The 16,049-nt window shown below is 40.0% G+C and overlaps 1 protein-coding gene across 4 annotated transcripts in view; it reads left to right on the top strand.

Annotated features, from left to right (window-relative positions):
- Nucleotides 1-16,049, top strand: part of LOC122549028 (RNA-binding Raly-like protein) — a 913,629-nt gene that overhangs the window by 291,928 nt on the left and 605,652 nt on the right. For all 4 annotated transcript variants that reach the window (XM_087986498.1, XM_087986496.1, XM_087986497.1 and 1 more), the window contains exon 2: nt 13,074-13,133. The gene's annotated coding sequence lies outside the window, so the exon portion shown is untranslated. The remainder of the gene's footprint in view (nt 1-13,073; nt 13,134-16,049) is intronic.

The raw sequence follows: 16,049 nt of genomic DNA on the forward strand, positions 1-16,049 counted from the left end.
CCCACCTTCATCTACCTATCGCATTCCCAGCTACCTTCCCACCAGCCCCACTCCCCCTCCCATTTATCTCTCAGCGCCCTTGGCCCACAAGCCTCATTCCTGATGAAGAGCCTATGCTCAACACATACATTCTCTTGCTCTCGGATGCTGCCTGACCTGCTGTATTTTTCCAGCACCACACTCTTCAAAGCTGCTGTCCAGCATCTGCAGTCCTCACTTTCTCCTAGTTTAATACAGTTTATCAACTCATGAAACATGTAGTAATTAATTATGGATCAGTTTATTTGCCAGGATTAATACTTGTTCATATCTGATCTTGAGATTTTTTTTACAAATTGGTTTTAAATTATCTGCTGAAGGCTTATTAAAGCAGTGGTGGTTGAATTATTGTTCCTGGTCCTAGTGCTTCACTTTGGCACGTAACAGATTGAGAGAGTAATTAGCTTTTTTTCCCATTACACTGCTCAGCCTCAATATTAATGTTGATGTCACTGAGACTTTAGTACTTGAGGCTATTTGCACCTGTTGAAATTTTTAGTAAGTTGTTTAAAAAATAACTTGCATTTACATGTTGTTTTTCGTAGCCTCAGAATATCCCAAAACTCTTTCGATCCAACGAAGTACTTTTTGAAGTGTAAAGGTAAAGTAACCAGAGTCTTCTCGATCCAACGGCTGCTCTCTCATTAGAGAGACACGGCTGGTGGTTGTTTAACCGAATGAGGACGGTTATGGGCTCACCATGCCTCAGGAGAGGGAAGGAGTTGCAAAGGAGAATCCTTCATGGTAATCTCAGCCAGAATTGAGTCCACATTGTTAGCAACACTCTGCATTGCAGCCAACTAGCCAACTGAGCTAAACCAACCCCCAAATTTTGAAGTGTACTTACTATTGTCATGTCGGAAACAATAATGGCTGGGTCTCACAAATAGGACTGTGACAATGATCAGATAATTTGTTTGGACCAAATTTGGACCAAAGATTACAATGAGATATGAACTGAGACCTTGGCAGAGTCAAAACAAATGATCAAATCTTACGGTTTTTGGTTAAATCCAAGTTGCATTGAGTTTTTTGGAGGACTTATCATCAGGTATGGTGAGTTCTCATACTATACCTTACCAAACTCACTTTCATTAATTACTTATCATCCCCCATGACATATATTGATCCAAATTTCCACTCAATTTTACCACACACCATGTCTGGAAGAACTCAGCAATCAGCAGATGTCCCAGCATTCACCAGCAATCCTTGCACCATCTTTATGACACCATTGTGCATGAGAACAAGTATTGTCAGTCCGGACCTGCATCATATGGTACCTGATCATTATTCCAGACAAGGGAAAATAGGCTTCCTGCTTTGTGGTCAAGGTAATGGCAGTCCTGTGGGACAGGGTGGTTCTGACGTAGGATTGACTTCTACCCCAGAATCACAGAGGAGAATCATGGCACCAGATCATGCCAGTGTGGTGTGACGTTGTGCCACCTGAGTTAAAGCAATGCCCTGTATTGTCAGGACAGGACCAATGTCCTTCTCTGCTCCACCAGGGCAAGTTCCACTATCCTCCCTCTTATACCTCATGGTCAGCCTATCTCTGCAGTTATGTTCACCTGACACTGAGGCTCATGCTCATCACTCTCACTAAAACATCTTCCCCACTTGCACTCACATATCTCAACTCCAAACACCACAAAGTCTGCATGTCCTGTATGCTGCTACTCTGTCGTTTGGGAACCATCAGTAGTAATGATAATAGCAATGCACCTCCCCCACCCCCACTCCCTCTCTGCAGCTGTCATTTCCCACGTTTTACATTTACAAAACTTCAACACTATAACAGAGTCGTGCCAACAAAGCTCAACCATTCCATTTGAATACCTTCAAGAGCTTTTCAACATTAGGGTTGCAGGACAAAATACCAGTCCCTGGACAGCACAATTACACAGTGGCACATAGCGCCAGGGACCTGGGTTCCAGCCTTGGGTGACTGTCTGTGTGCAGTTTGCACATTATCCCTGTGTCTGCCTGGGTTTCCTCCCATAATCCAAAAATGTGCAGGTTAAGTGGATTCACCATGCTAAAATTGCCTCACAGTGACCAGGGGTAGGTCAGGTTAGATCAGGTATGTATGGTAAATGTGGGGTTATGGCGATTGACTAGAGAGTGGGTTTGTGTGGGATGCTCTTTGCAGGGTCAGTGTGAGTTTGATGGACCGAATGTCCTCTTCCCACACTGAGGGGAACTCACCCAAGCTGACCTGTCCAGCACCAACAGTGTTCTGAAACATGCACAACCAAATTGGGTTGTTCATGCAGGGTGAGTGTTCTTTGGTGAACATGAATTTCAGGAGCGTCCTCATAACAGTTAATGAATGTATTACAAGGGATCACTATAGGCTTCACTTAGGAGTTCAGATATCAATTTCAAATTCTGGGAGAAGATGTGCGCTTGATGCAACTAAATGAAAAATGGTGTGTCCTCAAGAGAAAGCATCAGAAACAGGGAGCAGGCATTAGGAGAGAAAGTCCAGAGCCATCTGGTTGTCCAAAACTCAATCATATGCGATATCCTATCATAGTTGTGACAGAACCATTCAGTCACAGGTTGGCCTCAGTAGCAACCTTACACACACATTGATCAAACACCCCAGATAAAGGACATGGTCAATTTCATCTCAAAGGATAACGATAAACGCCTCAGAAACTATTCCTTCCAGTGCATATGGTGCAATTTGCAATTATGAACTTGCTCAGTGCTTTTAACCAGATGCATACTTGAACTTTCTAACCACTTTGCCTCTGCAAATGCAAATATGCACAAATAATCAACCACGAGGGAACCATTTTCTGACTAGACTGCATCCTGCCTCAGCAATATTTGTCCCCTGTAACTTCTTATTTTTATATGACATATTGCTTCAAGATTTAATTTTTCATATCGCTTCACATGCTGCGCATGTAAAGGTATTATTGTCTCAAGCGTAGCATTTACAACTATTGTAGGTGGAAAATTGGGGCTCAAGGTTGTTCTTAAAACAAAGCTACAAGTAATCTTGACAAACCTTAATACTATCTAAACTCTGTATTGTTCTTCTCCTTTATCAAAGTTTGCAGAGGTGTTTTGGTCAGGAATGTTACTGTTGGATGATGGTGAACCACAGTCCCAATTTTTATCCTTTGCAGCTTTATACCATAAACATGAGCTTGCTTTATGTCATATCAGAAAATCAATCAGATCAACATTAGGCAGTTGCATGTATTTTGCATGATATAAAAACTGAGCATTTTATAATAAGAGATTTCTTTGGAGAAAAAGAAACAATAATGAAATTAAAAATATACAACTGAGCAAACAGTGCCTTAGTGATTTATATGTTTAATTCTTCTGATTGAACAACTCATCCCTCAAATAAATATGGCAAGTCATATGATTTGCATTGTACAGTTATACAGAAATTCAGTTTTTGCAAAGACTAGATAGATCTTGTAGTACCTACACTATAATGATCATACAGACCAATCGACTGGTCATTGCTAGGTTAATGTTAGTGTGGCAGAGGATGATCACCTGCAGGAAAAGTTCAATTTATCAGTTTAACAACAAGGTGTTTTCTGTGTGAAATATATCTTACCAAGAATAGCAAATGTGTCAGTCAAAATTAGATCATGGAATAATTTACTACTGTTCTGGATAGGCTGTTCAGGTTAGATAATATTATTTTGGAAAAGTAAAAAGTGAAATTGAATTTATTAGGTATGTTGATTATAAAGTGGGGAACAATGTATGATTGATATCAATAATGACTTTAGAGCCTATTGCCTCTCACTCAGGAATAACTTCCTCCAATGGTGAACCCGGTGATGATATAGCCTGCAGTGTTGAGGGAAGGCCACATTGTAGAAATAAACTTGGTACATTTCGGTGTCACAAGATGGACATCTCTACTTTATAAAGGAAAATGTTCCAAAATTTGACAGGGAAGAAAGGAGTAACAGCTTGTTCAAGGAGCAACTATTGAGTGTCCTTGATAAGTATGTACCTGTCAGGCAGGGAGGAAAGGGTCGTGTGAGGGAGCCATGGTTTAATAAGGAATTGGAATCCCTTGTTAAAGGGAAGAGGGCGGCCTATGTAAGGATGAAGCGTGAAGGTTCAATTGGGGCGATTGAGAGTTATAAGGTATCCAGGAAGGATCTGAAGAGAGATCTAAGAGCAGCAAGAACATGAAAAGTCCTTAGTTTGTAGGATTAGGGAAAACCCTAAGGCTTTCTATAGGTATGTCAGGAATAAAAGAATGACTAGGGTAGGAATAGGTCCAGTCAAGGATAGTAGTGGGAAGTTGTGTGTGGAGGCTGAAGAGATTGGCGAGACACTGAATGAATACTTTTCGTCAGTATTCACTCAGGAACAGGACATTGTTGCCAATGTGAATATTGAGTCACAATTAATTAGAATGGACGGCTTTGAGGTATGTAGGGAAGAGGTGTTGGAAATTCTGGAGAGGGTGAAAATAGATAAGTCCCCTGGGCCTGATGGCATTTATCCTAGGATTCTCTGGGAAGCAAGGGAGGAGATTGCAGAGCCATTGGCCTTGATTTTTATGTCCTCGTTGTCTACAGGAATAGTGCCAGTAGACTGGAGAATAGCAAATGTGGTTCCCTTGTTCAAGAAGGGGAGTAGGGATAACCCTAGTAACTATAGGCCGGTGAGTCTCACTTCTGTTATGGGCAAAGTCTTAGAGAGAATTGTAAGGGATAGGATTTATGAACATCTGGATAGGAATAATGTGATCAAGGATAGTCAGCATGGTTTTGTGAAGGGCAGGTCATGCCTCACAAACCTTATTGAATTCTTTGAGAAGGTGACTAAGGAGGTAGACGAGGGGAAAGCGGTAGATGTGGTGTATATGGATTTTAGTAAGGCATTTGATAAGGTTCCCCATGGTAGGCTACTGCAAAAAATACAGAGGTATGGCATTGAGGGTGAGTTGGAGGTTTGAATTAGGAATTGGCTGGATGGAAGAAGACAGAGGGTAGTAGTTGATGGTAAAGGTTCATCTTGGAGTGCAGTTACTAGCGGTTTTCCGCAAGGATCTGTTTTGGGACCATTGCTGTTTGTCATTTTTATAAATGACCTGGAGGAGGGGCTAGAAGGTTGGGTGAGCAAGTTTGCGGATGATACGAAAGTCGGTGGAGTTGTTGACAGTGAGGAAGGATGTGTCAGGTTACAGCGGGATATAGATAAGTTGCAGAGCTGGGCAGAAAGGTGGCAAATGGAGTTCGATGTAGGTAAGTGTGAGGTGATTCACTTTGGTAAGAGTAACAAAAAGACGGGGTACTGGGCTAATGGTCGGATACTTGGTAGTGTGGATGAGCAGAGGGATCTTGGTGTCCATGTACACAGATCTCTGAAAGTTGCCACCCAGGTAAATAGTGCGGTGAAGAAGGCATATGGCGTACTGGCTTTTATTGGTAGAGGAATTGAGTTCCGGAGCTCTGAGGTCATGTTGTAGTTGTATAAGACTCTGGTGCGGCCGCATCTGAAGTATTGTGTGCAGTTTTGGTCGCCATACTATAGGAAGGATGTGGAGGCACTGGAACGGGTGCAGAGGAGGTTTACCAGGATGATACCTGGTATGGTAAGAAGATTGTATGAGGAAAGGCTGAGGCACTTGGGGCTGTTTTCATTGGAGAAAAGAAGGTTTAGGGGTGACTTGATAGAGGTGTACAAGATGATTAGGGGTTTAGATAGGGTTGACCAGGAGAACCTTTTTCCACGTATGGAGTCAGCTATTACGAGGGGGCATAGCTTTAAATTAAGGGGTGGTAGGTATAGGACAGATGTTAGGGGTAGATTCTTTACTCAGCGAGTCGTGAGTTCAAGGAATGCCCTGCCAGTGGCAGTGGTGGACTCTCCCTCTTTATGGGCATTTAAATGGGCATTGGATAGGTATATGGAGGATAGTGGGCTAGTGTAGGTTAGGTGGGCTTGGATCGGCGCAACATCGAGGGCTAAAGGGCCTGTACTGCGCTGTATTTTTCTATGTTCTATGTTCTATAAAACTAATATCAGAAAGATGTGGAAGGGAGGACTGCAGATGCTGGAGATTAGAATCAAGATTAGAGTGGTGCTGGAAAAACACAGCAGGTCAGGCAGCAGGAAAATCGATGTTTCGGGCCCGAAATGTCGATTTTCCTGTTCCTCGGCTGCTGCCTAACCTGCTGTGCTTTTCCAGCACCACTCTAATCTTGACTCAGAAAGATGTGATGCCCATCGGGCCCAGATTTCATAATGAAATTCTGAAGGCATTGTGCAATGTAAGCCACAGTCCAGATCTGAACTTCCACTTTGGCTTCACTTGCAAACACTAACAGTTTATTGATAAATGAAGAAAATAGATAATGCCTTGAAGGTTGTATCAGAAAAGGAATACATCATAAAAGATGTCTTGAAATAGTACCACAGTACAAACTAGCAATAAATAATGCAAGTAAAATGAAGCATTATGTCACCATATACTTGGAGTATGTGTATGCTGCAATGTTTGTTTTATTTTGCTACATTACATTGGCACATAGTATTGTAAATAGTAAAAAGTGGTGGATGATGAAATGGTGCTGCAGGTTAGATTTTACCCCCAGGACCTGCATTAATATTTATCCCAGACTACTGGGATTAATATGCTTTTTGCCAGCTTGTTCCAAAGTAATTTCATTGCGTTTTCCTGTCACATACGATTGCTCTAAATATTATACTGGTATAGTTGAGTGATTTTCTTTTACTGGAAGAGTTTAACTTTGCAATTACCAATGATTGATTCTTAAATTTTAACAGTGTAGTCTTAGAATACTCTGTTTTCCTTTCACAGGCCAGTTTTATTCCTTACCGTAAGCTTTAAAAAAACAAGAAAATGAGAATTGTGAAGTCACAGGTTGCATGTTGTCATGGTTTGAACAACCTACGTTTATTTAAGGATTACTCTCATTAGGAAGAATGAGGGGCTTGTGATTTAAAGTCCTTTCCTGATTAAGGAAAGCAATTCTTTAATTACTTGTTCTGATTGGAAAGAGCAAGAACAGGGGACATGATCTTAATTAGCAAATGACAAACTAATAAAGTACAAAGAGGAGGCTATTATATGCTGACTAATTTCAGGGATGAGATTGTTTAGTCATGTTTCTTTTGAATGTTCCTGCTGAAGATGTAGATAGGTGTTATCAGTAATACAGTGAGGTTTAAAGAGCTAATTATTCCCGATTTGAACCAAATGCCAAGCATTCTAAATTAAGAAGGAAAATTGGGTAGAACTGATGTTTGAAGTGCAGAAATTCTTCTGCCACTCTTTCACATTAGCTAGACAGTGGCTATCTTGCTGGCATGAGCTACGTTCGGATCTTACTAATGCAGGCTGTTAATCCAGAAATAACTTATTATCTTAAGCAAATGGAACTCTAATTTCTTTAGGAGCAGGAGGAAAATTGTAACATATTTTGCAGGTGCTCTTCCCAGGCCTCACTTCTGTTCTTGAAACAGTACGATTTTGCTGCTAAAAAATTGAGTCAAGCACTTTTGAAATGAACGTGACTAAGATTATGATGGAAATGTCACATCCCTGTAATTTTGGTCTGTGTCTTGTTTTAGAGCATGTTCATTTCATCAAGATGATGGATTGGATCACAAACTACTTACAAATATATTGAATATTGAAAAAGACAAGTTTGGTTAAAACAAAGACTGCAAGTCAAGCCTGGCTGATAAAAGTAACTTTTAAAAACAAACTTAACTGGCTGTGAAAAATTCCATGTGTGAATCCTGAGAATATTCCACATTGTAAGGGCCAAGGAAGCTTCAATAAGAGAGCCTTTAAAAGGGCAGAGGTGTTAGATAATATAATTGCCCCTCATCAGCAATAAAACAACACTTATAGGTTATGTTCTGGACGTGAGTCAAAGGATATGTTGGCATTATATTCTTCCAAAATAAACAAAAAGTTTGTTTATGTAATGGACTGATATGGTCAGGTGGGAAAAAGTGACGACTGCAGATGCTGGAGATTAGAGTCAAGAGTGTGGTGCTGGAAAAGCACAGCAGGTCAGGCAGCATCCAAGGAGCAGAAGAATTGATGTTTTGGGTATAAGCCCTTCATCAGGATTCCTGATGAATGGCTTATGCCCAAAACATCAATTCTTCAGCTCCTCGGATGCTATGTAGGTAGTTGCTTGAGGATAGCTATTGAACACCCATGCACTACAGGTGTAAAGAAAGAACATTCATTCATTCTGCTGTAAGAGTGCTGCAAGCCAGTCACCATTGAAAAGGAAACAGGATAAAATAATTTCAGCTAAGCTACAATGCTAAGAATTGTCAAATCAACTGCTCAAATACCAATGCCAATTCTACCCACATCCCCAACTTAGTGACTGCAATTTTCCCCTATTTACTTTTCAGAAACAATAGAGATTGATCTGTATATCTTTGTTACATTTTAGATTCACTTCTGATTTCTAATCTGTGTGTATATGTCTTGCACCATCACGTTTTCTCACATTCAGTGACTGATGAACTTTTTCTTTCTTTTATTGATATAAGCCTTACTAAATTGACTCTTCTTATAAATTTATTTGGCCTGGGAGAAAGGTATCCAAATGAGAGGCTATCTTTTTAATAAACCATGAGTGACAAAATGAGGAGCCTGGATGAATAAAGGAAGGAAGCCAATTGATCACTCCTGGGAACATAACAAATTTGCAAACCTCACTTGGGGTTGGTCTTAACAATTTGCTTGAATGGCGGTTCCAATGTGTCACACAGTACTTTGCCAGCAAGTTTGTCATTTCTCAGTTTTAGCCACAATGGATTAAAAACCACAGGTAATATATCGACAGGATATAAACGTAGCTGATGGGTTAACTTGTATTACTCATACTGGAAGATGTCAACTGTACTATGCCCCAAGAGTTATTGCTTGGTTAACTTCTGGTTTTGCTATATCTAGTTAATGTGCACTTGAGTTCTGAGAGAATAATCTTGTTATTTACTAATACAATAAAATAGACAAAGAAGGAAAGCATAAACTTTGGAAAAATACTGAAAGATGCAGATTAATTGATAGTCCTAGGATTTCAAATGTACTGTTGCCTGAAAGTGGAGCTGAAAGGTGAATAAAGTCTTAAATAGGACCCATGGAAGTAATAATGAATTTACATAATGCGTTTTGCGCTAAAGTTAAAGTAATATGTGTAGATATAGGCTCACAATAGTTTACAATTAGCACAACATTAAATTTAGTGCATGTTCCACAATCATGCTATTCTTATTGTCAATGGGAGTCAGTTGGCTGAATGGCTTATTTGCAATGCAGAGTGATGCCAGTAGTGTGAGTTCAATTCCCACTCCAAATTTATATGTTCATAGGTATGCCTAAATTACATAGATCATTTGCAAATTTAAGCCACTTCTGAAGAGAGGCTAAGGGGCAGCTGGAGAAATAATTGTTTGGCGGATTGACTTACTCTTCAATATTCAAACTGTCAAACTTTCAAAACTTCTATTTGTCTGTGTGACTGAAGTTGCCTTATTTTCATCTCAAGGGAATTTTTCCTGGGTGAAGGGAATACTTTCTAATGCACTGTGATTTGCTCAGAAAGTGATAAAGTGGACTTATTCATCCCGGATGATGTCAAGTTTCTTAAGTATTGTTGGGGCTGCATTCACCAGGCCAAGTGGGGATTATTCCATCACACATCTGACTTGAGCCTTGTCGATGGTGGGGAATTAAAAGGTGAGTTACTTACTACAGTACTCCTAGACTCTGACCTGTTCTTGTAGCCATTGTATTTATAACCTTTTGTAGAGCTCGATCTTGTCCATTGGGTTGTTTTGTAGGGCACATGGAGATTTTGCTTACTGTTCAGTTCATCTTCCAAAACAAAAATCCAGTGTATATTCTGTTTTGTCTGATACGTTTGGTAATTATATTGGACAAGCTATCAGGTTATTTTCCAGAGAAGGTAGGTCAGTTCACTCTGTGCTTCTGTTTATTCTTGCCTCGCTCAATAGTGTTCAGATTCTTTTCAATACACACATTAAATACAACTAATTTAGTTAGATAATGTGAATTAAAAAACATATCTGGCCAGACTATAATAAAATCTCTTCACTTAATCGACAGCCATTCAGACTTAATTAGAAACATTTAGATGGATAGCACGTGCTACAGAATTGAATTTCTCTTTAGGCTAAAGTCTAAACTACTGACATTTTCCATCTTTCTTAAGCAGTTAATCGACAAGAATCAGATCTCACCCTCCTCTGTTAGGTCTTCAATGAAAATGGCAATGCTATTAGGAGATATCATGGTTTCCAAATTTTTCATGCATGCTCCCGGGACATAATATTGACAAAGATTTTAGGGTGGCACAGTGGCTCAGTGGTTAGCACTGCTGCCTCACAGCGCCAGAGACTCAGGTTTGATTCCACACTGTCTGTGTGGAGTTTGCACATTCTCCCCATGTTTCCAGGGGTTTCCTGTGTGTTCCGGTTTTCTCCCACAATCCAAAGATGTGCACGTCAGTTAAATTGGCCATGCTAAATTGCCTATAGCGTTGGGTACATTAGTCAGGGGTAAATGTAGGGGAATGGGTCTGGGTGGATTACTCTTCAGAGAGTCGGTGTGGACTTGTTGGGTCGAAGGACCTGTTTCCATACTGTAGGGAATCTAATCTAATCTAAAAAAAGACATTGTACAACAAAGATTTATACTCTGTTGTAAGTGTTTCTTTTGAACCATTGAATTATGTTCTTTATCTATGATATTAGGCCTATTTTTTAATTCATAGCTAGACCAGCATTTATTTCCCATTTGTAATTGCCCTTGATAAGGTTGAGCTGCCAATGTAGATCTACGATGCCATTAGGTTGGGAGATTGAGGAGTTTGACTCGGAAAAACTGATGGCACAGCGATATACTTCCAAATCAGGGTAATGGAGAGGAACTTGAACAAGGTTGTGTTCCCACGTATCTGCGGCCTTTGTTCTTCCAGATAGCATTGGCTATGGGTTTGGAAGGCACTGGCTAAGATGTCAAGGTGAACTTCTGCTGTCCATGTTGTAGTTGGTAACCACGGTTGCTACTGAGTTAGGTAGTGGTCAGAATGAATGTTTGTGGATGTGATGCTAATGAAATGGGCTGCTTCATCCTGGATGGTGTCAAGCTTCTTGAGAGATGTTGGAGCTGCATTAAACCAAGCAAGTGGTTGGAGATGGTCATTGCCTGGCACCTATTTGGTACACATGTTATTTGCCACTTGTCAGCTCTAAAATGGATATTTGTCCAGATTTTGCTGCATTTGGATATAGAGTGGTATCTGAGGAGTCAAGAATGTGCTGAACATTGAGCAATTAGCAGTGAACAGTCACACTTGTGAGCTTATGACGTAGGACAGGTATGCGAGCAGGTCAGTGAGGATGAGATCAAGTACGTTTTTCACTTTTGTTGGATCCTTCATAACCTATCACAGTCCCTGTCTAGCAGCTATGTTTTTCCAGACTCAACCAACTCCTTTGCAACTGTATAACACTGTGCTACCACCCCTGCTGGCTCTGACCTTCTGGTGGCAAAGGACACTCAGGGATCCTGATGATGTTGTATATGATACTGTGTGTAAGGTATGATTCCACGAGTATGACAATGTCAGGCTGATACTTAACTAGTATGTGAGACAGCTTCCCTATTTTGTTATTAGACTCCAGAGAGGAGATCATTTCTGGTACCTTAGTGAACATTGAATCTGTCCAGTTTCAATCCAGATTTTCTTATCTAACAATTGACACAACTGAGTTGCTTGCTAGGCATTTAGAGGACAGTTAAGTAAATTGCTGTAGGTTTGGAGTCAAATGTAGGGCCACACACGGTAAAGACAATAATTTTCCTTCCATAAGGGACGTTAGTGGACCAGATGGGTTTTTACTTCAATTGACAATAGCTTCATGGTCATCCTTAGACATTTAATTCCAACTATTTTTAAAATTCAAATCGCACTGACCCCCATGCTGGGCTTCAAACCCAGGTGTCCTTGCATAACCTAGAGTCTCTGCAAACTAGTTCAGTGACAATATCATTATGCCATCCTATGAGACTTAACTTGCTATATTTCTAATTTTAATCTTGGGGTCATTATTAAAGGTTTTACTCAAAGGAACCTTACCAATGACACATCCTTGTTTAATGGTTTGAGCTCTAAAATTCTACAGAAACTTTATATTGTGTTTATAGAAATAGCAAAATTTATGAATAAAGAAAATGGACATTATACACCTGACTAGATTGAGGATTGTTTGAAAGCTGGAAGCATGTTTTCTATTGTACAGTATTTAGAGACTTTGTGGTTAGGTATTGTTGTGTAACATTAAGATTTCTGATTACAGTTTTCCAAAGCATTACAAATTACATCTGGCCTTTGCTGAAGCTGAGACTAGCTGGCAGCATTTCTTATTTTTTTTCGCACTTTCTGTTCCACTGGGGCATTGCTCTCTGCTTCTTGTGTACTTCAAAGAGAATTTTTTAAAAAGAGAATTTCCATTTATCTGGAAGAAAAATGAGTGAAGAGCATTCCACTCTTCTTGACTCTCTGCTGGTTTGTGATTTCTTTCGTTCTCTAGAAATCTGTTATTTCTATATGTTATGGATAATGCATGAAGGTGTCAGGAGAGATGGAGCACTGTGGTTATATATCAGAAGCTTGGTAATTTTATTTCATCTTCTGTTTCTACGTCTTTGTTTTTGGCTAGTCTAGACAATTCTGACTTGCACTTTTGGGTTATTGTTTCCTGCTGATACACAGACCTGACTCAGAACACTCGATTTAATTAAATATTTTCTCCCATGTTTAGAAAGTGTTCAGGTTTGTTGAATTATCTTCACCTGATCAAAGCTTTCTTTAATAAAATCAAAGTGGAGTTTTCAAATGTGATTCTAATGTTTACTCATTACCTCTTAAGAAGATGAGGAATGGCTAGCTTTATATACTGAAGATTTTACTGTTTGTAATATCACAGCCTCCTACATTTTGCAGGTGCCCCATGGTGAAGATCTATGGATTAGATCTGAAGAGAACTTTGGAAACAACATCCAGGTAAGTGAAAGGTCTCTTTAACATTTTGGTTTTATTTGTTATTTGGGAGGTTTGAATTCACATATCATTTACTTTGATTAAAGCTACTCTTAGCTGCACTGTACAGCATTTGGTAAAATGTTGCATTAATCAACCTGGATATAGATTTGTATTGAACTGATTGATTCAGCAAGTTTTGTTCCAAAACGTAGATGCGATGTGAATGCTAACTGAATAGATTTTTCTAAAGGGAACAAAAGTAAAAGCCTTGACTAGCATGTCTATATTTGTTGAAGGATACAAGCTGTCAGTGCTCCAGGGCTGCTGGGTTTCTTGGATCAGTGCTATTTGTTATCCTGAAGTAGACAGCTATTAGAGTGCATGAACTATATCTCATATCCAAAGATGCTACAGTCACACTCTTGCATTTCTCTGTATCTAAGTAACAATGAGCCAATTGTTTTGAAGCTCCAGAGAACTGAGATGCAATGATAGGTTAACCTAATATATTCCAGGGAAGAATGATTTATAGTGGAACTTGTGTTTCACCGTGTGAGCATAGCTTCATAACTCATGGACAAGTGGATTGTAATGATGATGGTTAAGATAGGAGTATAGAAGGAGATGCCCTATGGCACCAGCCTTTTTTTTCTTTATACCAGTCACTTATATATAAACAAGATACTTTAAGCAGTAACTTTACACTACTACATTACACTAGAAGCCCATTTTAACTCAGTGTACAGGATAAGACTTTATGGGTATGTGGTGCGGTGATGGTGTTCCCATCTCTGGGCAAGAACATCAGTGTTTAAGTCCCATTTGCCCCAGAGGTGTTAATAACATGTTCAAACAGGTTGATTAAAGTAAGTACATGACAAAACTAGAGTGCACAAGGGGTTAAAATCAAAAAAATCAATTTATTTCTACTCTCTCACCAGAAACTGGCTGATTGCTATTGTACATGAAGTCACAAATGTACCTATTAGAAAGTGACAGGCTTGGTATATCGATTGAGGCCTGATGCCAGTATATTAACCCTAATGCAATTTTAACTGGGCCACTGACAAAATCGCTGAGTAAATCTTAATGACACTGGTTCCATAAACTGACTTAACTAGAAACTGTTTGTTCATTAATTGGAGGAAGAGGAAGAGCAGCAGTCTCTGAATCATGGCACACAGGAGCTGCACTGATTCAAAGATAAGACGAGCAAGGGAGCAGTTACTCATAAAAACCCTTATCCCAGCCAAAAGTCTATCAACTGACAGTTATTTTGGAGAAGGAGAGCAGGCTAAATCTCCACCTCACCTGTTTCAGCAGGTCCTCTTTAATGGGTTAGGTATAGTATGTACCACAGGCTTTCCAAGATACATGCTTTAAAGTTTTTGCACAACCTACTTTCAGACTGCATTCTGTGTATGTTGCTCACATTTCCTAGTCTGTAGTGTGCAGCTGTATCAAACGGGTAACAAAAGCCCTCATTAATTTAATTCTTTTATGTCGCATAAGCAGCTTTGGCAATGCCAACATTTATTGCCCATACAAACGAGGAACAAGAGTAGGCCACTATTAGCCTGCTCTGCCCTGCAATACGGTTGTGGCTGACCTGATTTTAACTTCAAATCTACATTACTGCATTCACACAATGACCTTCCATCTCCTTGGTAATCAAATAATCTGTCGATCTCTGCTTTCAATACATGTAAAGATTATGCATTCACTGCTTTTGAGGAAGGGAATTCTAAACACAGTAATCATCTAAGAGAATTTTCTTTTCCTCAATTCTGTTTTAAATGGGTAACTTCTTATTTTTAAACCATGACCCCTTGTTCTGTTCTGGATTCTTCCACAAGAGGAAACATCCTAAGGGTTTTTACGAATATATTAAGGACAAAAGGGTAACTAGGGAAAGAATAGGGCCCCTCAAAGATCAGCAAGGCGGCCTTTGTGTGGAGCCACAGAAAATGGGGGAGATACTAAATGAATATTTTGCATCAGTATTTACTGTGCAAAACGATATGGAAGGTATAGACTGTAGGGAAATAGATGGTAACATCTTGCAAATTGTCCAGATTACAGAGGAGGAAGTGCTGGATGTCTTGAAATGATCAAAGGTGGATAAATCCCCAGGCCCTGATCAGGTGTACCTGAGAACTCTGTGGGAAGCTCGAGAAGTGATTGCTGCGCCTCTTGCTGCGATATTTGTATCATCGATAGTCACAGGTGAGGTGTCGGAAGACTGGAGGTTGGCAAATGTGATGCCACTGTTTAAGAAGGGCGGTAAAGACAAGCCAGGGAACTATAGACCGGTGAGCCTGACCTTGGTGGTGGGCAAGTTGTTCGAGCGAATCCTGAGGGACAGATTTTCCTTGTATTTGGAAAGGCAAGGACCGATTCGGGATAGTCAACATGGCTTTGTGCGTGGGAAATCATGTCTCACAAACATGATTGAGTTTTTTGAAGAAGTAACAAAAAAGATTGATGAGGGCAGAGCAGTAGATGTGATCTATATGAACTTCAGTAAGGCGTTCGACAAGGTTCCCCATGGGAGACTGATTAGCAAGGTTAGACCTCATGGAATACAGGAAGAAGTAGCCATTCGGATACAGAACTGGCTCAAAGGTAGAAGACAGAGGGTGGTGGTGGAGGGTTGTTTTTCAGACTGGAGGCCTGTGACCAGTGGAGTGCCACAAGGATCGGTGCTGGGCCTTCTACTTTTTGTGTTTACATAAATGATTTGGATGCAAGCATAAAAGGTACTGTTAGTAAGTTTGCAGATGACACCAAAATTGGAGGTGTAGTGGACAGCGAAGAGGGTTACCTCAGATTACAACAGGATTTGGACCAGCTGAGTCAATAGGCTGAAAAGTGGCAGATGGAGTTTAATTCAGATAAATGCGAAGTGCTGCATTTTGGGAAAGCAAATCTTAGCAG

The sequence above is a fragment of the Chiloscyllium plagiosum genome, unplaced genomic scaffold (genome assembly GCF_037043375.1).
Source record: "Chiloscyllium plagiosum isolate Xiang-an unplaced genomic scaffold, Cpla_swu_hap1 HiC_scaffold_4, whole genome shotgun sequence".
NCBI lineage: Eukaryota > Metazoa > Chordata > Chondrichthyes > Orectolobiformes > Hemiscylliidae > Chiloscyllium > Chiloscyllium plagiosum.